Here is a 26727-nt window from a genome sequence, read left to right as displayed (position 1 = left end):
GCATCCTCGGCAGAGCCTGTTCCCGAAAAGGCAAACGTCCGGCTCCTTGTCCCACACGGAAGGTGGCAGCCCGGAAAGCTCTTGCTGGTCTTCACCTTCCCCCTGCAGCCTAGTCACAGGCACAACAGGTTTTGGGATCTGTGCTTGCCCAGAGAAGGAACATCTCACGCTGCGCATCCTCGGCAGAGCCTGTTCCCGAAAAGGCAAACGTCCGGCTCCTTGTCCCACACGGAAGGTGGCAGCCCGGAAAGCTGTTGCTGGTCTTCACCTTCCCCCTGCAGCCTATTCACAGGCACAACAGGTTTGGGGATCTGTGCTTGCCCAGAGAAGGAACATCTCACGGTGCGCATCCTCGGCAGAGCCTGTTCCCGAAAAGGCAAACGTCCGGCTCCTTGTCCCACACGGAAGGTGGCAGCCCGGAAAGCTGTTGCTGGTCTTCACCTTCCCCCTGCAGCCTATTCACAGGCACAACAGGTTTGGGGATCTGTGCTTGCCCAGAGAAGGAACATCTCACGGTGCGCATCCTCGGCAGAGCCTGTTCCCGAACAGGCAAACGTCCGGCTCCTTGTCCCACACGGAAGGTGGCAGCCCGGAAAGCTGTTGCTGGTCTTCACCTTCCCCCTGCAGCCTATTCACAGGCACAACAGGTTTGGGGATCTGTGCTTGCCCAGAGAAGGAACATCTCACGGTGCGCATCCTCGGCAGAGCCTGTTCCCGAAAAGGCAAACGTCCGGCTCCTTGTCCCACACGGAAGGTGGCAGCCCTGAAAGCTGTTGCTGGTCTTCACCTTCCCCCTGCAGCCTATTCACAGGCACAACAGTTTATGGGATCTGTGCTTGCCCAGAGAAGGAACATCTCACGGTGCGCATTCTCGGCAGAGCCTGTTCCCGAAAAGGCAAACGTCCGGCTCCTTGTCCCACACGGAAGGTGGCAGCCCGGAAAGCTGTTGCTGGTCTTCACCTTCCCCCTGCAGCCTATTCACAGGCACCACCGCACTGGGAATCTCTGCTTGCCCAGAGAAGGAACATCTCACGGTGCGCATCCTCGGCAGAGCCTGTTCCCGAAAAGGCAAACGTCCGGCTCCTTGTCCCACACGGAAGGTGGCAGCCCGGAAAGCTCTTGCTGGTCTTCACCTTCCCCCTGCAGCCTATTCACAGGCACAACAGGTTTGGGGATCTGTGCTTGCCCAGAGAAGGAACATCTCACGGTGCGCATCCTCGGCAGAGCCTGTTCCCGAAAAGGCAAACGTCCGGCTCCTTGTCCCACACGGAAGGTGGCAGCCCTGAAAGCTGTTGCTGGTCTTCACCTTCCCCCTGCAGCCTATTCACAGGCACAACAGGTTTGGGGATCTGTGCTTGCCCAGAGAAGGAACATCTCACGGTGCGCATCCTCGGCAGAGCCTGTTCCCAAAAAGGCAAACGTCCGGCTCCTTGTCCCACACGGAAGGTGGCAGCCCTGAAAGCTGTTGCTGGTCTTCACCTTCCCCCTGCAGCCTATTCACAGGCACAACAGTTTATGGGATCTGTGCTTGCCCAGAGAAGGAACATCTCACGGTGCGCATTCTCAGCAGAGCCTGTTCCCGAAAAGGCAAACGTCCGGCTCCTTGTCCCACACGGAAGGTGGCAGCCCGGAAAGCTCTTGCTGGTCTTCACCTTCCCCGTGCAGCCTATTCACAGGCACCACCGCACTGGGAATCTCTGCTTTCCCAAATACGCAATCTCTCACGGTGCGCATCCTCGGCAGAGCCTGTTCCCGAAAAGGCAAACGTCCGGCTCCTTGTCCCACACGGAAGGTGGCAGCCCGGAAAGCTCTTGCTGGTCTTCACCTTCCCCCTGCAGCCTATTCACAGGCACAACAGGTTTGGGGATCTGTGCTTGCCCAGAGAAGGAACATCTCACGGTGCGCATCCTCGGCAGAGCCTGGTCCCGAAAAGGCAAACGTCCGGCTCCTTGTCCCACACGGAAGGTGGCAGCCCGGAAAGCTGTTGCTGGTCTTCACCTTCCCCCTGCAGCCTAGTCACAGGCACAACAGGTTTGGGGATCTGTGCTTGCCCAGAGAAGGAACATCTCACGCTGCGCATCCTCGGCAGAGCCTGTTCCCGAAAAGGCAAACGTCCGGCTCCTTGTCCCACACGGAAGGTGGCAGCCCGGAAAGCTGTTGCTGGTCTTCACCTTCCCCCTGCAGCCTATTCACAGGCACAACAGGTTTTGGGATCTGTGCTTGCCCAGAGAAGGAACATCTCACGGTGCGCATCCTCGGCAGAGCCTGTTCCCGAAAAGGCAAACGTCCGGCTCCTTGTCCCACACGGAAGGTGGCAGCCCGGAAAGCTCTTGCTGGTCTTCACCTTCCCCCTGCAGCCTATTCACAGGCACAACAGGTTTGGGGATCTGTGCTTGCCCAGAGAAGGAACATCTCACGGTGCGCATCCTCGGCAGAGCCTGTTCCTGAAAAGGCAAACGTCCGGCTCCTTGTCCCACACGGAAGGTGGCAGCCCGGAAAGCTGTTGCTGGTCTTCACCTTCCCCCTGCAGCCTAGTCACAGGCACAACAGGTTTTGGGATCTGTGCTTGCCCAGAGAAGGAACATCTCACGGTGCGCATCCTCGGCAGAGCCTGGTCCCGAAAAGGCAAACGTCCGGCTCCTTGTCCCACACGGAAGGTGGCAGCCCGGAAAGCTCTTGCTGGTCTTCACCTTCCCCCTGCAGCCTATTCACAGGCACAACAGTTTATGGGATCTGTGCTTGCCCAGAGAAGGAACATCTCACGGTGCGCATTCTCGGCAGAGCCTGTTCCCGAAAAGGCAAACGTCCGGCTCCTTGTCCCACACGGAAGGTGGCAGCCCGGAAAGCTCTTGCTGGTCTTCACCTTCCCCCTGCAGCCTATTCACAGGCACAACAGGTTTGGGGATCTGTGCTTGCCCAGAGAAGGAACATCTCACGGTGCGCATCCTCGGCAGAGCCTGTTCCCAAAAAGGCAAACGTCCGGCTCCTTGTCCCACACGGAAGGTGGCAGCCCTGAAAGCTCTTGCTGGTCTTCACCTTCCCCCTGCAGCCTATTCACAGGCACAACAGTTTATGGGATCTGTGCTTGCCCAGAGAAGGAACATCTCACGGTGCGCATTCTCGGCAGAGCCTGTTCCCGAAAAGGCAAACGTCCGGCTCCTTGTCCCACACGGAAGGTGGCAGCCCGGAAAGCTGTTGCTGGTCTTCACCTTCCCCCTGCAGCCTATTCACAGGCACCACCGCACTGGGAATCTCTGCTTTCCCAAATACGCAATCTCTCACGGTGCGCATCCTCGGCAGAGCCTGTTCCCGAAAAGGCAAACGTCCGGCTCCTTGTCCCACACGGAAGGTGGCAGCCCGGAAAGCTCTTGCTGGTCTTCACCTTCCCCCTGCAGCCTATTCACAGGCACAACAGGTTTGGGGATCTGTGCTTGCCCAGAGAAGGAACATCTCACGGTGCGCATCCTCGGCAGAGCCTGTTCCCGAAAAGGCAAACGTCCGGCTCCTTGTCCCACACGGAAGGTGGCAGCCCGGAAAGCTGTTGCTGGTCTTCACCTTCCCCCTGCAGCCTAGTCACAGGCACAACAGGTTTTGGGATCTGTGCTTGCCCAGAGAAGGAACATCTCACGCTGCGCATCCTCGGCAGAGCCTGTTCCCGAAAAGGCAAACGTCCGGCTCCTTGTCCCACACGGAAGGTGGCAGCCCGGAAAGCTGTTGCTGGTCTTCACCTTCCCCCTGCAGCCTATTCACAGGCACAACAGGTTTGGGGATCTGTGCTTGCCCAGAGAAGGAACATCTCACGGTGCGCATCCTCGGCAGAGCCTGTTCCCGAAAAGGCAAACGTCCGGCTCCTTGTCCCACACGGAAGGTGGCAGCCCGGAAAGCTGTTGCTGGTCTTCACCTTCCCCCTGCAGCCTATTCACAGGCACAACAGGTTTGGGGATCTGTGCTTGCCCAGAGAAGGAACATCTCACGGTGCGCATCCTCGGCAGAGCCTGTTCCCGAACAGGCAAACGTCCGGCTCCTTGTCCCACACGGAAGGTGGCAGCCCGGAAAGCTCTTGCTGGTCTTCACCTTCCCCCTGCAGCCTATTCACAGGCACAACAGGTTTGGGGATCTGTGCTTGCCCAGAGAAGGAACATCTCACGGTGCGCATCCTCGGCAGAGCCTGTTCCCAAAAAGGCAAACGTCCGGCTCCTTGTCCCACACGGAAGGTGGCAGCCCCGAAAGCTGTTGCTCGTCTTCACCTTCCCCCTGCAGCCTATTCACAGGCACAACAGGTTTGGGGATCTGTGCTTGCCCAGAGAAGGAACATCTCACGGTGCGCAGCCTCGGCAGAGCCTGTTCCCGAAAAGGCAAACGTCCGGCTCCTTGTCCCACACGGAAGGTGGCAGCCCGGAAAGCTGTTGCTGGTCTTCACCTTCCCCCTGCAGCCTAGTCACAGGCACAACAGGTTTGGGGATCTGTGCTTGCGCAGAGAAGGAACATCTCACGGTGCGCATCCTCGGCAGAGCCTGTTCCCGAAAAGGCAAACGTCCGGCTCCTTGTCCCACACGGAAGGTGGCAGCCCGGAAAGCTGTTGCTGGTCTTCACCTTCCCCCTGCAGCCTATTCACAGGCACAACAGGTTTGGGGATCTGTGCTTGCCCAGAGAAGGAACATCTCACGGTGCGCATCCTCGGCAGAGCCTGTTCCCGAAAAGGCAAACGTCCGGCTCCTTGTCCCACACGGAAGGTGGCAGCCCGGAAAGCTGTTGCTGGTCTTCACCTTCCCCCTGCAGCCTATTCACAGGCACAACAGTTTATGGGATCTGTGCTTGCCCAGAGAAGGAACATCTCACGGTGCGCATTCTCGGCAGAGCCTGTTCCCGAAAAGGCAAACGTCCGGCTCCTTGTCCCACACGGAAGGTGGCAGCCCGGAAAGCTCTTGCTGGTCTTCACCTTCCCCCTGCAGCCTATTCACAGGCACAACAGGTTTGGGGATCTGTGCTTGCCCAGAGAAGGAACATCTCACGGTGCGCATCCTCGGCAGAGCCTGTTCCCGAAAAGGCAAACGTCCGGCTCCTTGTCCCACATGGAAGGTGGCAGCCCGGAAAGCTGTTGCTGGTCTTCACCTTCCCCCTGCAGCCTATTCACAGGCACAACAGGTTTGGGGATCTGTGCTTGCCCAGAGAAGGAACATCTCACGGTGCGCATTCTCGGCAGAGCCTGTTCCCGAAAAGGCAAACGTCCGGCTCCTTGTCCCACACGGAAGGTGGCAGCCCGGAAAGCTGTTGCTCGTCTTCACCTTCCCCCTGCAGCCTATTCACAGGCACCACCGCACTGGGAATCTCTGCTTTCCCAAATACGCAATCTCTCACGGTGCGCATCCTCGGCAGAGCCTGTTCCCGAAAAGGCAAACGTCCGGCTCCTTGTCCCACACGGAAGGTGGCAGCCCCGAAAGCTGTTGCTGGTCTTCACCTTCCCCCTGCAGCCTATTCACAGGCACAACAGGTTTGGGGATCTGTGCTTGCCCAGAGAAGGAACATCTCACGGTGCGCATCCTCGGCAGAGCCTGTTCCCGAAAAGGCAAACGTCCGGCTCCTTGTCCCACACGGAAGGTGGCAGCCCGGAAAGCTGTTGCTGGTCTTCACCTTCCCCCTGCAGCCTAGTCACAGGCACAACAGGTTTTGGGATCTGTGCTTGCCCAGAGAAGGAACATCTCACGGTGCGCATCCTCGGCAGAGCCTGTTCCCGAAAAGGCAAACGTCCGGCTCCTTGTCCCACACGGAAGGTGGCAGCCCGGAAAGCTGTTGCTGGTCTTCACCTTCCCCCTGCAGCCTATTCACAGGCACAACAGGTTTGGGGATCTGTGCTTGCCCAGAGAAGGAACATCTCACGGTGCGCATTCTCGGCAGAGCCTGTTCCCGAAAAGGCAAACGTCCGGCTCCTTGTCCCACACGGAAGGTGGCAGCCCGGAAAGCTGTTGCTGGTCTTCACCTTCCCCCTGCAGCCTAGTCACAGGCACAACAGGTTTGGGGATCTGTGCTTGCGCAGAGAAGGAACATCTCACGGTGCGCATCCTCGGCAGAGCCTGTTCCCGAAAAGGCAAACGTCCGGCTCCTTGTCCCACACGGAAGGTGGCAGCCCGGAAAGCTCTTGCTGGTCTTCACCTTCCCCCTGCAGCCTATTCACAGGCACAACAGGTTTGGGGATCTGTGCTTGCCCAGAGAAGGAACATCTCACGGTGCGCATCCTCAGCAGAGCCTGTTCCCGAAAAGGCAAACGTCCGGCTCCTTGTCCCACACGGAAGGTGGCAGCCCCGAAAGCTGTTGCTCGTCTTCACCTTCCCCCTGCAGCCTAGTCACAGGCACAACAGTTTATGGGATCTGTGCTTGCCCAGAGAAGGAACATCTCACGGTGCGCATCCTCGGCAGAGCCTGTTCCCAAAAAGGCAAACGTCCGGCTCCTTGTCCCACACGGAAGGTGGCAGCCCCGAAAGCTGTTGCTCGTCTTCACCTTCCCCCTGCAGCCTATTCACAGGCACAACAGGTTTGGGGATCTGTGCTTGCCCAGAGAAGGAACATCTCACGGTGCGCAGCCTCGGCAGAGCCTGTTCCCGAAAAGGCAAACGTCCGGCTCCTTGTCCCACACGGAAGGTGGCAGCCCTGAAAGCTCTTGCTGGTCTTCACCTTCCCCCTGCAGCCTATTCACAGGCACAACAGTTTATGGGATCTGTGCTTGCCCAGAGAAGGAACATCTCACGGTGCGCATTCTCGGCAGAGCCTGTTCCCGAAAAGGCAAACGTCCGGCTCCTTGTCCCACACGGAAGGTGGCAGCCCGGAAAGCTGTTGCTGGTCTTCACCTTCCCCCTGCAGCCTATTCACAGGCACCACCGCACTGGGAATCTCTGCTTTCCCAAATACGCAATCTCTCACGGTGCGCATCCTCGGCAGAGCCTGTTCCCGAAAAGGCAAACGTCCGGCTCCTTGTCCCACACGGAAGGTGGCAGCCCGGAAAGCTCTTGCTGGTCTTCACCTTCCCCCTGCAGCCTATTCACAGGCACAACAGGTTTGGGGATCTGTGCTTGCCCAGAGAAGGAACATCTCACGGTGCGCATCCTCGGCAGAGCCTGTTCCCGAAAAGGCAAACGTCCGGCTCCTTGTCCCACACGGAAGGTGGCAGCCCGGAAAGCTGTTGCTGGTCTTCACCTTCCCCCTGCAGCCTAGTCACAGGCACAACAGGTTTTGGGATCTGTGCTTGCCCAGAGAAGGAACATCTCACGCTGCGCATCCTCGGCAGAGCCTGTTCCCGAAAAGGCAAACGTCCGGCTCCTTGTCCCACACGGAAGGTGGCAGCCCGGAAAGCTGTTGCTGGTCTTCACCTTCCCCCTGCAGCCTATTCACAGGCACAACAGGTTTGGGGATCTGTGCTTGCCCAGAGAAGGAACATCTCACGGTGCGCATCCTCGGCAGAGCCTGTTCCCGAAAAGGCAAACGTCCGGCTCCTTGTCCCACACGGAAGGTGGCAGCCCGGAAAGCTGTTGCTGGTCTTCACCTTCCCCCTGCAGCCTATTCACAGGCACAACAGGTTTGGGGATCTGTGCTTGCCCAGAGAAGGAACATCTCACGGTGCGCATCCTCGGCAGAGCCTGTTCCCGAACAGGCAAACGTCCGGCTCCTTGTCCCACACGGAAGGTGGCAGCCCGGAAAGCTCTTGCTGGTCTTCACCTTCCCCCTGCAGCCTATTCACAGGCACAACAGGTTTGGGGATCTGTGCTTGCCCAGAGAAGGAACATCTCACGGTGCGCATCCTCGGCAGAGCCTGTTCCCAAAAAGGCAAACGTCCGGCTCCTTGTCCCACACGGAAGGTGGCAGCCCCGAAAGCTGTTGCTCGTCTTCACCTTCCCCCTGCAGCCTATTCACAGGCACAACAGGTTTGGGGATCTGTGCTTGCCCAGAGAAGGAACATCTCACGGTGCGCAGCCTCGGCAGAGCCTGTTCCCGAAAAGGCAAACGTCCGGCTCCTTGTCCCACACGGAAGGTGGCAGCCCGGAAAGCTGTTGCTGGTCTTCACCTTCCCCCTGCAGCCTAGTCACAGGCACAACAGGTTTGGGGATCTGTGCTTGCGCAGAGAAGGAACATCTCACGGTGCGCATCCTCGGCAGAGCCTGTTCCCGAAAAGGCAAACGTCCGGCTCCTTGTCCCACACGGAAGGTGGCAGCCCGGAAAGCTGTTGCTGGTCTTCACCTTCCCCCTGCAGCCTATTCACAGGCACAACAGGTTTGGGGATCTGTGCTTGCCCAGAGAAGGAACATCTCACGGTGCGCATCCTCGGCAGAGCCTGTTCCCGAAAAGGCAAACGTCCGGCTCCTTGTCCCACACGGAAGGTGGCAGCCCGGAAAGCTGTTGCTGGTCTTCACCTTCCCCCTGCAGCCTATTCACAGGCACAACAGTTTATGGGATCTGTGCTTGCCCAGAGAAGGAACATCTCACGGTGCGCATTCTCGGCAGAGCCTGTTCCCGAAAAGGCAAACGTCCGGCTCCTTGTCCCACACGGAAGGTGGCAGCCCGGAAAGCTCTTGCTGGTCTTCACCTTCCCCCTGCAGCCTATTCACAGGCACAACAGGTTTGGGGATCTGTGCTTGCCCAGAGAAGGAACATCTCACGGTGCGCATCCTCGGCAGAGCCTGTTCCCGAAAAGGCAAACGTCCGGCTCCTTGTCCCACATGGAAGGTGGCAGCCCGGAAAGCTGTTGCTGGTCTTCACCTTCCCCCTGCAGCCTATTCACAGGCACAACAGGTTTGGGGATCTGTGCTTGCCCAGAGAAGGAACATCTCACGGTGCGCATTCTCGGCAGAGCCTGTTCCCGAAAAGGCAAACGTCCGGCTCCTTGTCCCACACGGAAGGTGGCAGCCCGGAAAGCTGTTGCTCGTCTTCACCTTCCCCCTGCAGCCTATTCACAGGCACCACCGCACTGGGAATCTCTGCTTTCCCAAATACGCAATCTCTCACGGTGCGCATCCTCGGCAGAGCCTGTTCCCGAAAAGGCAAACGTCCGGCTCCTTGTCCCACACGGAAGGTGGCAGCCCCGAAAGCTGTTGCTGGTCTTCACCTTCCCCCTGCAGCCTATTCACAGGCACAACAGGTTTGGGGATCTGTGCTTGCCCAGAGAAGGAACATCTCACGGTGCGCATCCTCGGCAGAGCCTGTTCCCGAAAAGGCAAACGTCCGGCTCCTTGTCCCACACGGAAGGTGGCAGCCCGGAAAGCTGTTGCTGGTCTTCACCTTCCCCCTGCAGCCTAGTCACAGGCACAACAGGTTTTGGGATCTGTGCTTGCCCAGAGAAGGAACATCTCACGGTGCGCATCCTCGGCAGAGCCTGTTCCCGAAAAGGCAAACGTCCGGCTCCTTGTCCCACACGGAAGGTGGCAGCCCGGAAAGCTGTTGCTGGTCTTCACCTTCCCCCTGCAGCCTATTCACAGGCACAACAGGTTTGGGGATCTGTGCTTGCCCAGAGAAGGAACATCTCACGGTGCGCATTCTCGGCAGAGCCTGTTCCCGAAAAGGCAAACGTCCGGCTCCTTGTCCCACACGGAAGGTGGCAGCCCGGAAAGCTGTTGCTGGTCTTCACCTTCCCCCTGCAGCCTAGTCACAGGCACAACAGGTTTGGGGATCTGTGCTTGCGCAGAGAAGGAACATCTCACGGTGCGCATCCTCGGCAGAGCCTGTTCCCGAAAAGGCAAACGTCCGGCTCCTTGTCCCACACGGAAGGTGGCAGCCCGGAAAGCTCTTGCTGGTCTTCACCTTCCCCCTGCAGCCTATTCACAGGCACAACAGGTTTGGGGATCTGTGCTTGCCCAGAGAAGGAACATCTCACGGTGCGCATCCTCAGCAGAGCCTGTTCCCGAAAAGGCAAACGTCCGGCTCCTTGTCCCACACGGAAGGTGGCAGCCCCGAAAGCTGTTGCTCGTCTTCACCTTCCCCCTGCAGCCTAGTCACAGGCACAACAGTTTATGGGATCTGTGCTTGCCCAGAGAAGGAACATCTCACGGTGCGCATCCTCGGCAGAGCCTGTTCCCAAAAAGGCAAACGTCCGGCTCCTTGTCCCACACGGAAGGTGGCAGCCCCGAAAGCTGTTGCTCGTCTTCACCTTCCCCCTGCAGCCTATTCACAGGCACAACAGGTTTGGGGATCTGTGCTTGCCCAGAGAAGGAACATCTCACGGTGCGCAGCCTCGGCAGAGCCTGTTCCCGAAAAGGCAAACGTCCGGCTCCTTGTCCCACACGGAAGGTGGCAGCCCCGAAAGCTGTTACTGGTCTTCACCTTCCCCCTGCAGCCTAGTCACAGGCACAACAGGTTTGGGGATCTGTGCTTGCCCAGAGAAGGAACATCTCACGGTGCGCATCCTCGGCAGAGCCTGTTCCCGAAAAGGCAAACGTCCGGCTCCTTGTCCCACACGGAAGGTGGCAGCCCGGAAAGCTGTTGCTGGTCTTCACCTTCCCCCTGCAGCCTATTCACAGGCACAACAGGTTTTGGGATCTGTGCTTGCCCAGAGAAGGAACATCTCACGGTGCGCATCCTCGGCAGAGCCTGTTCCCGAAAAGGCAAACGTCCGGCTCCTTGTCCCACACGGAAGGTGGCAGCCCTGAAAGCTGTTGCTGGTCTTCACCTTCCCCCTGCAGCCTATTCACAGGCACAACAGGTTTGGGGATCTGTGCTTGCGCAGAGAAGGAACATCTCACGGTGCGCATCCTCGGCAGAGCCTGTTCCCGAAAAGGCAAACGTCCGGCTCCTTGTCCCACACGGAAGGTGGCAGCCCCGAAAGCTGTTGCTGGTCTTCACCTTCCCCCTGCAGCCTATTCACAGGCACCACCGCACTGGGAATCTCTGCTTTCCCAAATACGCAATCTCTCACGGTGCGCATCCTCGGCAGAGCCTGTTCCCGAAAAGGCAAACGTCCGGCTCCTTGTCCCACACGGAAGGTGGCAGCCCGGAAAGCTGTTGCTGGTCTTCACCTTCCCCCTGCAGCCTATTCACAGGCACAACAGGTTTGGGGATCTGTGCTTGACCAGAGAAGGAACATCTCACGCTGCGCATCCTCGGCAGAGCCTGTTCCCGAAAAGGCAAACGTCCGGCTCCTTGTCCCACACGGAAGGTGGCAGCCCGGAAAGCTGTTGCTGGTCTTCACCTTCCCCCTGCAGCCTATTCACAGGCACAACAGGTTTGGGGATCTGTGCTTGCCCAGAGAAGGAACATCTCACGGTGCGCATTCTCGGCAGAGCCTGTTCCCGAAAAGGCAAACGTCCGGCTCCTTGTCCCACACGGAAGGTGGCAGCCCGGAAAGCTGTTGCTGGTCTTCACCTTCCCCCTGCAGCCTATTCACAGGCACAACAGTTTATGGGATCTGTGCTTGCCCAGAGAAGGAACATCTCACGGTGCGCATCCTCGGCAGAGCCTGTTCCCGAACAGGCAAACGTCCGGCTCCTTGTCCCACACGGAAGGTGGCAGCCCCGAAAGCTGTTGCTGGTCTTCACCTTCCCCCTGCAGCCTATTCACAGGCACAACAGGTTTGGGGATCTGTGCTTGCCCAGAGAAGGAACATCTCACGGTGCGCATCCTCGGCAGAGCCTGTTCCCAAAAAGGCAAACGTCCGGCTCCTTGTCCCACACGGAAGGTGGCAGCCCTGAAAGCTGTTGCTGGTCTTCACCTTCCCCCTGCAGCCTATTCACAGGCACAACAGGTTTGGGGATCTGTGCTTGCCCAGAGAAGGAACATCTCACGGTGCGCAGCCTCGGCAGAGCCTGTTCCCGAAAAGGCAAACGTCCGGCTCCTTGTCCCACACGGAAGGTGGCAGCCCGGAAAGCTCTTGCTGGTCTTCACCTTCCCCCTGCAGCCTATTCACAGGCACAACAGGTTTGGGGATCTGTGCTTGCCCAGAGAAGGAACATCTCACGGTGCGCATCCTCGGCAGAGCCTGTTCCCAAAAAGGCAAACGTCCGGCTCCTTGTCCCACACGGAAGGTGGCAGCCCGGAAAGCTGTTGCTGGTCTTCACCTTCCCCCTGCAGCCTATTCACAGGCACAACAGGTTTGGGGATCTCTGCTTGCGCAAAGACGCAATCTCTCACGGTGCGCATCCTCGGCAGAGCCTGTTCCCGAAAAGGCAAACGTCCGGCTCCTTGTCCCACACGGAAGGTGGCAGCCCCGAAAGCTGTTGCTGGTCTTCACCTTCCCCCTGCAGCCTATTCACAGGCACAACAGGTTTGGGGATCTGTGCTTGCCCAGAGAAGGAACATCTCACGGTGCGCAGCCTCGGCAGAGCCTGTTCCCGAAAAGGCAAACGTCCGGCTCCTTGTCCCACACGGAAGGTGGCAGCCCGGAAAGCTCTTGCTGGTCTTCACCTTCCCCCTGCAGCCTATTCACAGGCACAACAGGTTTGGGGATCTGTGCTTGCCCAGAGAAGGAACATCTCACGGTGCGCATCCTCGGCAGAGCCTGTTCCCGAAAAGGCAAACGTCCGGCTCCTTGTCCCACACGGAAGGTGGCAGCCCGGAAAGCTCTTGCTGGTCTTCACCTTCCCCCTGCAGCCTATTCACAGGCACAACAGGTTTGGGGATCTGTGCTTGCCCAGAGAAGGAACATCTCACGGTGCACATCCTCGGCAGAGACTGTTCCCAAAAAGGCAAACGTCCGGCTCCTTGTCCCACACGGAAGGTGGCAGCCCCGAAAGCTGTTGCTGGTCTTCACCTTCCCCCTGCAGCCTATTCACAGGCACAACAGGTTTGGGGATCTGTGCTTGCCCAGAGAAGGAACATCTCACGGTGCGCATCCTCGGCAGAGCCTGTTCCCGAAAAGGCAAACGTCCGGCTCCTTGTCCCACACGGAAGGTGGCAGCCCGGAAAGCTGTTGCTGGTCTTCACCTTCCCCCTGCAGCCTATTCACAGGCACAAAAGGTTTTGGGATCTGTGCTTGCCCAGAGAAGGAACATCTCACGGTGCGCATCCTCGGCAGAGCCTGTTCCCGAAAAGGCAAACGTCCGGCTCCTTGTCCCACACGGAAGGTGGCAGCCCCGAAAGCTGTTGCTGGTCTTCACCTTCCCCCTGCAGCCTATTCACAGGCACAACAGGTTTGGGGATCTGTGCTTGCCCAGAGAAGGAACATCTCACGGTGCGCATCCTCGGCAGAGCCTGTTCCCGAAAAGGCAAACGTCCGGCTCCTTGTCCCACACGGAAGGTGGCAGCCCGGAAAGCTCTTGCTGGTCTTCACCTTCCCCCTGCGGCCTATTCACAGGCACAACAGGTTTGGGGATCTGTGCTTGCCCAGAGAAGGAACATCTCACGGTGCGCATCCTCGGCAGAGCCTGTTCCCGAAAAGGCAAACGTCCGGCTCCTTGTCCCACACGGAAGGTGGCAGCCCGGAAAGCTGTTGCTGGTCTTCACATTCCCCCTGCGGCCTATTCACAGGCACAACAGGTTTGGGGATCTGTGCTTGCGCAGAGAAGGAACATCTCACGGTGCGCATCCTCGGCAGAGCCTGTTCCCGAAAAGGCAAACGTCCGGCTCCTTGTCCCACACGGAAGGTGGCAGCCCGGAAAGCTGTTGCTGGTCTTCACCTTCCCCCTGCAGCCTATTCACAGGCACAACAGGTTTGGGGATCTGTGCTTGCCCAGAGAAGGAACATCTCACGGTGCGCATCCTCGGCAGAGCCTGTTCCCGAAAAGGCAAACGTCCGGCTCCTTGTCCCACACGGAAGGTGGCAGCCCGGAAAGCTGTTGCTGGTCTTCACCTTCCCCCTGCAGCCTATTCACAGGCACAACAGGTTTTGGGATCTGTGCTTGCCCAGAGAAGGAACATCTCACGGTGCGCATCCTCGGCAGAGCCTGTTCCCAAAAAGGCAAACGTCCGGCTCCTTGTCCCACACGGAAGGTGGCAGCCCCGAAAGCTGTTGCTCGTCTTCACCTTCCCCCTGCAGCCTATTCACAGGCACAACAGGTTTGGGGATCTGTGCTTGCCCAGAGAAGGAACATCTCACGGTGCGCATCCTCGGCAGAGCCTGTTCCCGAAAAGGCAAACGTCCGGCTCCTTGTCCCACACGGAAGGTGGCAGCCCGGAAAGCTGTTGCTGGTCTTCACCTTCCCCCTGCAGCCTATTCACAGGCACAACAGGTTTGGGGATCTGTGCTTGCCCAGAGAAGGAACATCTCACGGTGCGCATCCTCGGCAGAGCCTGGTCCCGAAAAGGCAAACGTCCGGCTCCTTGTCCCACACGGAAGGTGGCAGCCCGGAAAGCTCTTGCTGGTCTTCACCTTCCCCCTGCAGCCTATTCACAGGCACAACAGGTTTGGGGATCTGTGCTTGCGCAGAGAAGGAACATCTCACGCTGCGCATCCTCGGCAGAGCCTGTTCCCGAAAAGGCAAACGTCCGGCTCCTTGTCCCACACGGAAGGTGGCAGCCCGGAAAGCTGTTGCTGGTCTTCACCTCCCCCCTGCAGCCTATTCACAGGCACAACAGGTTTGGGGATCTGTGCTTGCCCAGAGAAGGAACATCTCACGGTGCGCATCCTCGGCAGAGCCTGTTCCCGAAAAGGCAAACGTCCGGCTCCTTGTCCCACACGGAAGGTGGCAGCCCGGAAAGCTGTTGCTGCTCTTCACCTTCCCCCTGCAGCCTATTCACAGGCACAACAGTTTATGGGATCTGTGCTTGCCCAGAGAAGGAACATCTCACGGTGCGCATTCTCGGCAGAGCCTGTTCCCGAAAAGGCAAACGTCCGGCTCCTTGTCCCACACGGAAGGTGGCAGCCCTGAAAGCTGTTGCTGGTCTTCACCTTCCCCCTGCAGCCTATTCACAGGCACCACCGCACTGGGAATCTCTGCTTTCCCAAATACGCAATCTCTCACGGTGCGCATCCTCGGCAGAGCCTGTTCCCGAAAAGGCAAACGTCCGGCTCCTTGTCCCACACGGAAGGTGGCAGCCCTGAAAGCTGTTGCTGGTCTTCACCTTCCCCCTGCAGCCTATTCACAGGCACAACAGGTTTGGGGATCTGTGCTTGCCCAGAGAAGGAACATCTCACGGTGCGCATCCTCGGCAGAGCCTGTTCCCGAAAAGGCAAACCTCCGGCTCCTTGTCCCACACGGAAGGTGGCAGCCCGGAAAGCTCTTGCTGGTCTTCACCTTCCCCCTGCAGCCTATTCACAGGCACAACAGGTTTGGGGATCTGTGCTTGCCCAGAGAAGGAACATCTCACGGTGCGCATCCTCGGCAGAGCCTGTTCCCGAAAAGGCAAACGTCCGGCTCCTTGTCCCACACGGAAGGTGGCAGCCCGGAAAGCTGTTGCTGGTCTTCACCTTCCCCCTGCAGCCTATTCACAGGCACAACAGGTTTGGGGATCTGTGCTTGCCCAAAGACGCAATCTCTCACGGTGCGCATCCTCGGCAGAGCCTGGTCCCGAAAAGGCAAACGTCCGGCTCCTTGTCCCACACGGAAGGTGGCAGCCCGGAAAGCTGTTGCTGGTCTTCACCTTCCCCCTGCAGCCTATTCACAGGCACAACAGGTTTTGGGATCTGTGCTTGCCCAGAGAAGGAACATCTCACGGTGCGCATCCTCGGCAGAGCCTGTTCCCGAAAAGGCAAACGTCCGGCTCCTTGTCCCACACGGAAGGTGGCAGCCCCGAAAGCTGTTGCTGGTCTTCACCTTCCCCCTGCAGCCTATTCACAGGCACAACAGGTTTGGGGATCTGTGCTTGCCCAGAGAAGGAACATCTCACGGTGCGCAGCCTCGGCAGAGCCTGTTCCCGAAAAGGCAAACGTCCGGCTCCTTGTCCCACACGGAAGGTGGCAGCCCGGAAAGCTGTTGCTGGTCTTCACCTTCCCCCTGCAGCCTATTCACAGGCACAACAGGTTTGGGGATCTGTGCTTGCCCAGAGAAGGAACATCTCACGGTGCGCATCCTCGGCAGAGCCTGTTCCCGAAAAGGCAAACGTCCGGCTCCTTGTCCCACACGGAAGGTGGCAGCCCGGAAAGCTCTTGCTGGTCTTCACCTTCCCCCTGCAGCCTATTCACAGGCACAACAGGTTTGGGGATCTGTGCTTGCCCAGAGAAGGAACATCTCACGGTGCGCATCCTCGGCAGAGACTGTTCCCAAAAAGGCAAACGTCCGGCTCCTTGTCCCACACGGAAGGTGGCAGCCCGGAAAGCTGTTGCTCGTCTTCACCTTCCCCCTGCAGCCTATTCACAGGCACAACAGGTTTGGGGATCTGTGCTTGCCCAGAGAAGGAACATCTCACGGTGCGCATCCTCGGCAGAGCCTGTTCCCGAAAAGGCAAACGTCCGGCTCCTTGTCCCACACGGAAGGTGGCAGCCCGGAAAGCTGTTGCTGGTCTTCACCTTCCCCCTGCAGCCTATTCACAGGCACAACAGGTTTTGGGATCTGTGCTTGCCCAGAGAAGGAACATCTCACGGTGCGCATCCTCGGCAGAGCCTGTTCCCGAAAAGGCAAACGTCCGGCTCCTTGTCCCACACGGAAGGTGGCAGCCCCGAAAGCTGTTGCTGGTCTTCACCTTCCCCCTGCAGCCTATTCACAGGCACAACAGGTTTGGGGATCTGTGCTTGCCCAGAGAAGGAACATCTCACGGTGCGCATCCTCGGCAGAGCCTGTTCCCGAAAAGGCAAACGTCCGGCTCCTTGTCCCACACGGAAGGTGGCAGCCCGGAAAGCTGTTGCTGGTCTTCACATTCCCCCTGCGGCCTATTCACAGGCACAACAGGTTTGGGGATCTGTGCTTGCCCAGAGAAGGAACATCTCACGGTGCGCATCCTCGGCAGAGCCTGTTCCCGAAAAGGCAAACGTCCGGCTCCTTGTCCCACACGGAAGGTGGCAGCCCGGAAAGCTCTTGCTGGTCTTCACCTTCCCCCTGCAGCCTATTCACAGGCACAACAGGTTTGGGGATCTGTGCTTGCCCAGAGAAGGAACATCTCACGGTGCGCATCCTCGGCAGAGCCTGTTCCCGAAAAGGCAAACGTCCGGCTCCTTGTCCCACACGGAAGGTGGCAGCCCGGAAAGCTGTTGCTGGTCTTCACCTTCCCCCTGCAGCCTATTCACAGGCACAACAGGTTTTGGGATCTGTGCTTGCCCAGAGAAGGAACATCTCACGGTGCGCATCCTCGGCAGAGCCTGTTCCCAAAAAGGCAAACGTCCGGCTCCTTGTCCCACACGGAAGGTGGCAGCCCCGAAAGCTGTTGCTCGTCTTCACCTTCCCCCTGCAGCCTATTCACAGGCACAACAGGTTTGGGGATCTGTGCTTGCCCAGAGAAGGAACATCTCACGGTGCGCATCCTCGGCAGAGCCTGTTCCCGAAAAGGCAAACGTCCGGCTCCTTGTCCCACACGGAAGGTGGCAGCCCGGAAAGCTGTTGCTGGTCTTCACCTTCCCCCTGCAGCCTATTCACAGGCACAACAGGTTTGGGGATCTGTGCTTGCCCAGAGAAGGAACATCTCACGGTGCGCATCCTCGGCAGAGCCTGGTCCCGAAAAGGCAAACGTCCGGCTCCTTGTCCCACACGGAAGGTGGCAGCCCGGAAAGCTCTTGCTGGTCTTCACCTTCCCCGTGCAGCCTATTCACAGGCACCACCGCACTGGGAATCTCTGCTTTCCCAAATACGCAATCTCTCACGGTGCGCATCCTCGGCAGAGCCTGTTCCCGAAAAGGCAAACGTCCGGCTCCTTGTCCCACACGGAAGGTGGCAGCCCGGAAAGCTCTTGCTGGTCTTCACCTTCCCCCTGCAGCCTATTCACAGGCACAACAGGTTTGGGGATCTGTGCTTGCCCAGAGAAGGAACATCTCACGGTGCGCATCCTCGGCAGAGCCTGGTCCCGAAAAGGCAAACGTCCGGCTCCTTGTCCCACACGGAAGGTGGCAGCCCGGAAAGCTGTTGCTGGTCTTCACCTTCCCCCTGCAGCCTAGTCACAGGCACAACAGGTTTGGGGATCTGTGCTTGCCCAGAGAAGGAACATCTCACGGTGCGCATCCTCGGCAGAGCCTGTTCCCGAAAAGGCAAACGTCCGGCTCCTTGTCCCACACGGAAGGTGGCAGCCCGGAAAGCTCTTGCTGGTCTTCACCTTCCCCCTGCAGCCTATTCACAGGCACAACAGGTTTGGGGATCTGTGCTTGCCCAGAGAAGGAACATCTCACGGTGCGCATTCTCGGCAGAGCCTGTTCCCGAAAAGGCAAACGTCCGGCTCCTTGTCCCACACGGAAGGTGGCAGCCCGGAAAGCTCTTGCTGGTCTTCACCTTCCCCCTGCAGCCTATTCACAGGCACAACAGGTTTGGGGATCTGTGCTTGCCCAGAGAAGGAACATCTCACGGTGCGCATCCTCGGCAGAGCCTGTTCCCAAAAAGGCAAACGTCCGGCTCCTTGTCCCACACGGAAGGTGGCAGCCCTGAAAGCTCTTGCTGGTCTTCACCTTCCCCCTGCAGCCTATTCACAGGCACAACAGTTTATGGGATCTGTGCTTGCCCAGAGAAGGAACATCTCACGGTGCGCATTCTCGGCAGAGCCTGTTCCCGAAAAGGCAAACGTCCGGCTCCTTGTCCCACACGGAAGGTGGCAGCCCGGAAAGCTGTTGCTGGTCTTCACCTTCCCCCTGCAGCCTATTCACAGGCACCACCGCACTGGGAATCTCTGCTTTCCCAAATACGCAATCTCTCACGGTGCGCATCCTCGGCAGAGCCTGTTCCCGAAAAGGCAAACGTCCGGCTCCTTGTCCCACACGGAAGGTGGCAGCCCGGAAAGCTCTTGCTGGTCTTCACCTTCCCCCTGCAGCCTATTCACAGGCACAACAGGTTTGGGGATCTGTGCTTGCCCAGAGAAGGAACATCTCACGGTGCGCATCCTCGGCAGAGCCTGTTCCCGAAAAGGCAAACGTCCGGCTCCTTGTCCCACACGGAAGGTGGCAGCCCGGAAAGCTGTTGCTGGTCTTCACCTTCCCCCTGCAGCCTAGTCACAGGCACAACAGGTTTTGGGATCTGTGCTTGCCCAGAGAAGGAACATCTCACGCTGCGCATCCTCGGCAGAGCCTGTTCCCGAAAAGGCAAACGTCCGGCTCCTTGTCCCACACGGAAGGTGGCAGCCCGGAAAGCTGTTGCTGGTCTTCACCTTCCCCCTGCAGCCTATTCACAGGCACAACAGGTTTGGGGATCTGTGCTTGCCCAGAGAAGGAACATCTCACGGTGCGCATCCTCGGCAGAGCCTGTTCCCGAAAAGGCAAACGTCCGGCTCCTTGTCCCACACGGAAGGTGGCAGCCCGGAAAGCTGTTGCTGGTCTTCACCTTCCCCCTGCAGCCTATTCACAGGCACAACAGGTTTGGGGATCTGTGCTTGCCCAGAGAAGGAACATCTCACGGTGCGCATCCTCGGCAGAGCCTGTTCCCGAACAGGCAAACGTCCGGCTCCTTGTCCCACACGGAAGGTGGCAGCCCGGAAAGCTCTTGCTGGTCTTCACCTTCCCCCTGCAGCCTATTCACAGGCACAACAGGTTTGGGGATCTGTGCTTGCCCAGAGAAGGAACATCTCATGGTGCGCATCCTCGGCAGAGCCTGTTCCCGAAAAGGCAAACGTCCGGCTCCTTGTCCCACACGGAAGGTGGCAGCCCGGAAAGCTGTTGCTGGTCTTCACCTTCCCCCTGCAGCCTATTCACAGGCACAACAGGTTTGGGGATCTGTGCTTGCCCAGAGAAGGAACATCTCACGGTGCGCATTCTCGGCAGAGCCTGTTCCCGAAAAGGCAAACGTCCGGCTCCTTGTCCCACACGGAAGGTGGCAGCCCGGAAAGCTGTTGCTGGTCTTCACCTTCCCCCTGCAGCCTATTCACAGGCATCACCGCACTGGGAATCTCTGCTTGCCCAGAGAAGGAACATCTCACGGTGCGCATCCTCGGCAGAGCCTGTTCCCGAACAGGCAAACGTCCGGCTCCTTGTCCCACACGGAAGGTGGCAGCCCGGAAAGCTGTTGCTGGTCTTCACCTTCCCCCTGCAGCCTATTCACAGGCACAACAGGTTTGGGGATCTGTGCTTGCCCAGAGAAGGAACATCTCACGGTGCGCATCCTCGGCAGAGCCTGGTCCCGAAAAGGCAAACGTCCGGCTCCTTGTCCCACACGGAAGGTGGCAGCCCGGAAAGCTGTTGCTGGTCTTCACCTTCCCCCTGCAGCCTATTCACAGGCACAACAGGTTTGGGGATCTGTGCTTGCCCAGAGAAGGAACATCTCACGGTGCGCATCCTCGGCAGAGCCTGTTCCCAAAAAGGCAAACGTCCGGCTCCTTGTCCCACACGGAAGGTGGCAGCCCTGAAAGCTCTTGCTGGTCTTCACCTTCCCCGTGCAGCCTATTCACAGGCACCACCGCACTGGGAATCTCTGCTTTCCCAAATACGCAATCTCTCACGGTGCGCATCCTCGGCAGAGCCTGTTCCCGAAAAGGCAAACGTCCGGCTCCTTGTCCCACACGGAAGGTGGCAGCCCGGAAAGCTGTTGCTGGTCTTCACCTTCCCCCTGCAGCCTATTCACAGGCACAACAGGTTTGGGGATCTGTGCTTGCCCAGAGAAGGAACATCTCACGGTGCGCATCCTCGGCAGAGCCTGTTCCCGAAAAGGCAAACGTCCGGCTCCTTGTCCCACACGGAAGGTGGCAGCCCGGAAAGCTGTTGCTGGTCTTCACCTTCCCCCTGCAGCCTATTCACAGGCACAACAGTTTATGGGATCTGTGCTTGCCCAGAGAAGGAACATCTCACGGTGCGCATTCTCGGCAGAGCCTGTTCCCGAAAAGGCAAACGTCCGGCTCCTTGTCCCACACGGAAGGTGGCAGCCCGGAAAGCTGTTGCTGGTCTTCACCTTCCCCCTGCAGCCTATTCACAGGCACAACAGGTTTTGGGATCTGTGCTTGCCCAGAGAAGGAACATCTCACGGTGCGCATCCTCGGCAGAGCCTGTTCCCGAAAAGGCAAACGTCCGGCTCCTTGTCCCACACGGAAGGTGGCAGCCCGGAAAGCTCTTGCTGGTCTTCACCTTCCCCCTGCAGCCTATTCACAGGCACAACAGGTTTGGGGATCTGTGCTTGCCCAGAGAAGGAACATCTCACGGTGCGCATCCTCGGCAGAGCCTGTTCCCGAAAAGGCAAACGTCCGGCTCCTTGTCCCACACGGAAGGTGGCAGCCCGGAAAGCTGTTGCTGGTCTTCACCTTCCCCCTGCAGCCTATTCACAGGCACAACAGGTTTGGGAATCTGTGCTTGCGCAGAGAAGGAACATCTCACGGTGCGCATCCTCGGCAGAGCCTGTTCCCGAAAAGGCAAACGTCCGGCTCCTTGTCCCACACGGAAGGTGGCAGCCCGGAAAGCTGTTGCTGGTCTTCACCTTCCCCCTGCAGCCTATTCACAGGCACAACAGGTTTGGGGATCTGTGCTTGCCCAGAGAAGGAACATCTCACGGTGCGCAGCCTCGGCAGAGCCTGTTCCCGAAAAGGCAAACGTCCGGCTCCTTGTCCCACACGGAAGGTGGCAGCCCGGAAAGCTGTTGCTGGTCTTCACCTTCCCCCTGCAGCCTATTCACAGGCACAACAGGTTTGGGGATCTGTGCTTGCCCAGAGAAGGAACATCTCACGGTGCGCATCCTCGGCAGAGCCTGTTCCCAAAAAGGCAAACGTCCGGCTCCTTGTCCCACACGGAAGGTGGCAGCCCCGAAAGCTGTTGCTCGTCTTCACCTTCCCCCTGCAGCCTATTCACAGGCACAACAGGTTTGGGGATCTGTGCTTGCCCAGAGAAGGAACATCTCACGGTGCGCAGCCTCGGCAGAGCCTGTTCCCGAAAAGGCAAACGTCCGGCTCCTTGTCCCACACGGAAGGTGGCAGCCCGGAAAGCTGTTGCTGGTCTTCACCTTCCCCCTGCAGCCTAGTCACAGGCACAACAGGTTTGGGGATCTGTGCTTGCGCAGAGAAGGAACATCTCACGGTGCGCATCCTCGGCAGAGCCTGTTCCCGAAAAGGCAAACGTCCGGCTCCTTGTCCCACACGGAAGGTGGCAGCCCGGAAAGCTGTTGCTGGTCTTCACCTTCCCCCTGCAGCCTATTCACAGGCACAACAGGTTTGGGGATCTGTGCTTGCCCAGAGAAGGAACATCTCACGGTGCGCATCCTCGGCAGAGCCTGTTCCCGAAAAGGCAAACGTCCGGCTCCTTGTCCCACACGGAAGGTGGCAGCCCGGAAAGCTGTTGCTGGTCTTCACCTTCCCCCTGCAGCCTATTCACAGGCACAACAGTTTATGGGATCTGTGCTTGCCCAGAGAAGGAACATCTCACGGTGCGCATTCTCGGCAGAGCCTGTTCCCGAAAAGGCAAACGTCCGGCTCCTTGTCCCACACGGAAGGTGGCAGCCCGGAAAGCTCTTGCTGGTCTTCACCTTCCCCCTGCAGCCTATTCACAGGCACAACAGGTTTGGGGATCTGTGCTTGCCCAGAGAAGGAACATCTCACGGTGCGCATCCTCGGCAGAGCCTGTTCCCGAAAAGGCAAACGTCCGGCTCCTTGTCCCACATGGAAGGTGGCAGCCCGGAAAGCTGTTGCTGGTCTTCACCTTCCCCCTGCAGCCTATTCACAGGCACAACAGGTTTGGGGATCTGTGCTTGCCCAGAGAAGGAACATCTCACGGTGCGCATTCTCGGCAGAGCCTGTTCCCGAAAAGGCAAACGTCCGGCTCCTTGTCCCACACGGAAGGTGGCAGCCCGGAAAGCTGTTGCTCGTCTTCACCTTCCCCCTGCAGCCTATTCACAGGCACCACCGCACTGGGAATCTCTGCTTTCCCAAATACGCAATCTCTCACGGTGCGCATCCTCGGCAGAGCCTGTTCCCGAAAAGGCAAACGTCCGGCTCCTTGTCCCACACGGAAGGTGGCAGCCCCGAAAGCTGTTGCTGGTCTTCACCTTCCCCCTGCAGCCTATTCACAGGCACAACAGGTTTGGGGATCTGTGCTTGCCCAGAGAAGGAACATCTCACGGTGCGCATCCTCGGCAGAGCCTGTTCCCGAAAAGGCAAACGTCCGGCTCCTTGTCCCACACGGAAGGTGGCAGCCCGGAAAGCTGTTGCTGGTCTTCACCTTCCCCCTGCAGCCTAGTCACAGGCACAACAGGTTTTGGGATCTGTGCTTGCCCAGAGAAGGAACATCTCACGGTGCGCATCCTCGGCAGAGCCTGTTCCCGAAAAGGCAAACGTCCGGCTCCTTGTCCCACACGGAAGGTGGCAGCCCGGAAAGCTGTTGCTGGTCTTCACCTTCCCCCTGCAGCCTATTCACAGGCACAACAGGTTTGGGGATCTGTGCTTGCCCAGAGAAGGAACATCTCACGGTGCGCATTCTCGGCAGAGCCTGTTCCCGAAAAGGCAAACGTCCGGCTCCTTGTCCCACACGGAAGGTGGCAGCCCGGAAAGCTGTTGCTGGTCTTCACCTTCCCCCTGCAGCCTAGTCACAGGCACAACAGGTTTGGGGATCTGTGCTTGCGCAGAGAAGGAACATCTCACGGTGCGCATCCTCGGCAGAGCCTGTTCCCGAAAAGGCAAACGTCCGGCTCCTTGTCCCACACGGAAGGTGGCAGCCCGGAAAGCTCTTGCTGGTCTTCACCTTCCCCCTGCAGCCTATTCACAGGCACAACAGGTTTGGGGATCTGTGCTTGCCCAGAGAAGGAACATCTCACGGTGCGCATCCTCAGCAGAGCCTGTTCCCGAAAAGGCAAACGTCCGGCTCCTTGTCCCACACGGAAGGTGGCAGCCCGGGAAGCTGTTGCTGGTCTTCACCTTCCCCCTGCAGCCTAGTCACAGGCACAACAGTTTATGGGATCTGTGCTTGCCCAGAGAAGGAACATCTCACGGTGCGCATTCTCGGCAGAGCCTGTTCCCGAAAAGGCAAACGTCCGGCTCCTTGTCCCACACGGAAGGTGGCAGCCCGGAAAGCTGTTGCTCGTCTTCACCTTCCCCCTGCAGCCTAGTCACAGGCACAACAGGTTTGGGGATCTGTGCTTGCCCAGAGAAGGAACATCTCACGGTGCACATCCTCGGCAGAGCCTGTTCCCGAAAAGGCAAACGTCCGGCTCCTTGTCCCACACGGAAGGTGGCAGCCCGGAAAGCTGTTGCTGGTCTTCACCTTCCCCCTGCAGCCTATTCACAGGCACAACAGGTTTGGGGATCTGTGCTTGCCCAGAGAAGGAACATCTCACGGTGCGCATCCTCGGCAGAGCCTGTTCCCAAAAAGGCAAACGTCCGGCTCCTTGTCCCACACGGAAGGTGGCAGCCCCGAAAGCTGTTGCTCGTCTTCACCTTCCCCCTGCAGCCTATTCACAGGCACAACAGGTTTGGGGATCTGTGCTTGCCCAGAGAAGGAACATCTCACGGTGCGCAGCCTCGGCAGAGCCTGTTCCCGAAAAGGCAAACGTCCGGCTCCTTGTCCCACACGGAAGGTGGCAGCCCCGAAAGCTGTTACTGGTCTTCACCTTCCCCCTGCAGCCTAGTCACAGGCACAACAGGTTTGGGGATCTGTGCTTGCCCAGAGAAGGAACATCTCACGGTGCGCATCCTCGGCAGAGCCTGTTCCCGAAAAGGCAAACGTCCGGCTCCTTGTCCCACACGGAAGGTGGCAGCCCGGAAAGCTGTTGCTGGTCTTCACCTTCCCCCTGCAGCCTATTCACAGGCACAACAGGTTTTGGGATCTGTGCTTGCCCAGAGAAGGAACATCTCACGGTGCGCATCCTCGGCAGAGCCTGTTCCCGAAAAGGCAAACGTCCGGCTCCTTGTCCCACACGGAAGGTGGCAGCCCTGAAAGCTCTTGCTGGTCTTCACCTTCCCCCTGCAGCCTATTCACAGGCACAACAGGTTTGGGGATCTGTGCTTGCGCAGAGAAGGAACATCTCACGGTGCGCATCCTCGGCAGAGCCTGTTCCCGAAAAGGCAAACGTCCGGCTCCTTGTCCCACACGGAAGGTGGCAGCCCCGAAAGCTGTTGCTGGTCTTCACCTTCCCCCTGCAGCCTATTCACAGGCACCACCGCACTGGGAATCTCTGCTTTCCCAAATACGCAATCTCTCACGGTGCGCATCCTCGGCAGAGCCTGTTCCCGAAAAGGCAAACGTCCGGCTCCTTGTCCCACACGGAAGGTGGCAGCCCGGAAAGCTGTTGCTGGTCTTCACCTTCCCCCTGCAGCCTATTCACAGGCACAACAGGTTTGGGGATCTGTGCTTGACCAGAGAAGGAACATCTCACGCTGCGCATCCTCGGCAGAGCCTGTTCCCGAAAAGGCAAACGTCCGGCTCCTTGTCCCACACGGAAGGTGGCAGCCCGGAAAGCTCTTGCTGGTCTTCACCTTCCCCCTGCAGCCTATTCACAGGCACAACAGGTTTGGGGATCTGTGCTTGCCCAGAGAAGGAACATCTCACGGTGCGCATTCTCGGCAGAGCCTGTTCCCGAAAAGGCAAACGTCCGGCTCCTTGTCCCACACGGAAGGTGGCAGCCCGGAAAGCTGTTGCTGGTCTTCACCTTCCCCCTGCAGCCTATTCACAGGCACCACCGCACTGGGAATCTCTGCTTTCCCAAATACGCAATCTCTCACGGTGCGCATCCTCGGCAGAGCCTGTTCCCGAAAAGGCAAACGTCCGGCTCCTTGTCCCACACGGAAGGTGGCAGCCCGGAAAGCTGTTGCTGGTCTTCACCTTCCCCCTGCAGCCTATTCACAGGCACAACAGGTTTGGGGATCTGTGCTTGACCAGAGAAGGAACATCTCACGCTGCGCATCCTCGGCAGAGCCTGTTCCCGAAAAGGCAAACGTCCGGCTCCTTGTCCCACACGGAAGGTGGCAGCCCGGAAAGCTGTTGCTGGTCTTCACCTTCCCCCTGCAGCCTATTCACAGGCACAACAGGTTTGGGGATCTGTGCTTGCCCAGAGAAGGAACATCTCACGGTGCGCATCCTCGGCAGAGCCTGTTCCCGAACAGGCAAACGTCCGGCTCCTTGTCCCACACGGAAGGTGGCAGCCCCGAAAGCTGTTGCTGGTCTTCACCTTCCCCCTGCAGCCTATTCACAGGCACAACAGGTTTGGGGATCTGTGCTTGCCCAGAGAAGGAACATCTCACGGTGCGCATCCTCGGCAGAGCCTGTTCCCAAAAAGGCAAACGTCCGGCTCCTTGTCCCACACGGAAGGTGGCAGCCCTGAAAGCTGTTGCTGGTCTTCACCTTCCCCCTGCAGCCTATTCACAGGCACAACAGGTTTGGGGATCTGTGCTTGCCCAGAGAAGGAACATCTCACGGTGCGCAGCCTCGGCAGAGCCTGTTCCCGAAAAGGCAAACCTCCGGCTCCTTGTCCCACACGGAAGGTGGCAGCCCGGAAAGCTCTTGCTGGTCTTCACCTTCCCCCTGCAGCCTATTCACAGGCACAACAGGTTTGGGGATCTGTGCTTGCCCAGAGAAGGAACATCTCACGGTGCGCATCCTCGGCAGAGCCTGTTCCCAAAAAGGCAAACGTCCGGCTCCTTGTCCCACACGGAAGGTGGCAGCCCGGAAAGCTGTTGCTGGTCTTCACCTTCCCCCTGCAGCCTATTCACAGGCACAACAGGTTTGGGGATCTGTGCTTGCCCAAAGACGCAATCTCTCACGGTGCGCATCCTCGGCAGAGCCTGTTCCCGAAAAGGCAAACGTCCGGCTCCTTGTCCCACACGGAAGGTGGCAGCCCCGAAAGCTGTTGC

Source organism: Haliaeetus albicilla, chromosome 22 (genome assembly GCF_947461875.1).
Source record: "Haliaeetus albicilla chromosome 22, bHalAlb1.1, whole genome shotgun sequence".
Classification (NCBI taxonomy): domain Eukaryota; kingdom Metazoa; phylum Chordata; class Aves; order Accipitriformes; family Accipitridae; genus Haliaeetus; species Haliaeetus albicilla.
This window is presented reverse-complemented; position numbering follows the sequence as displayed.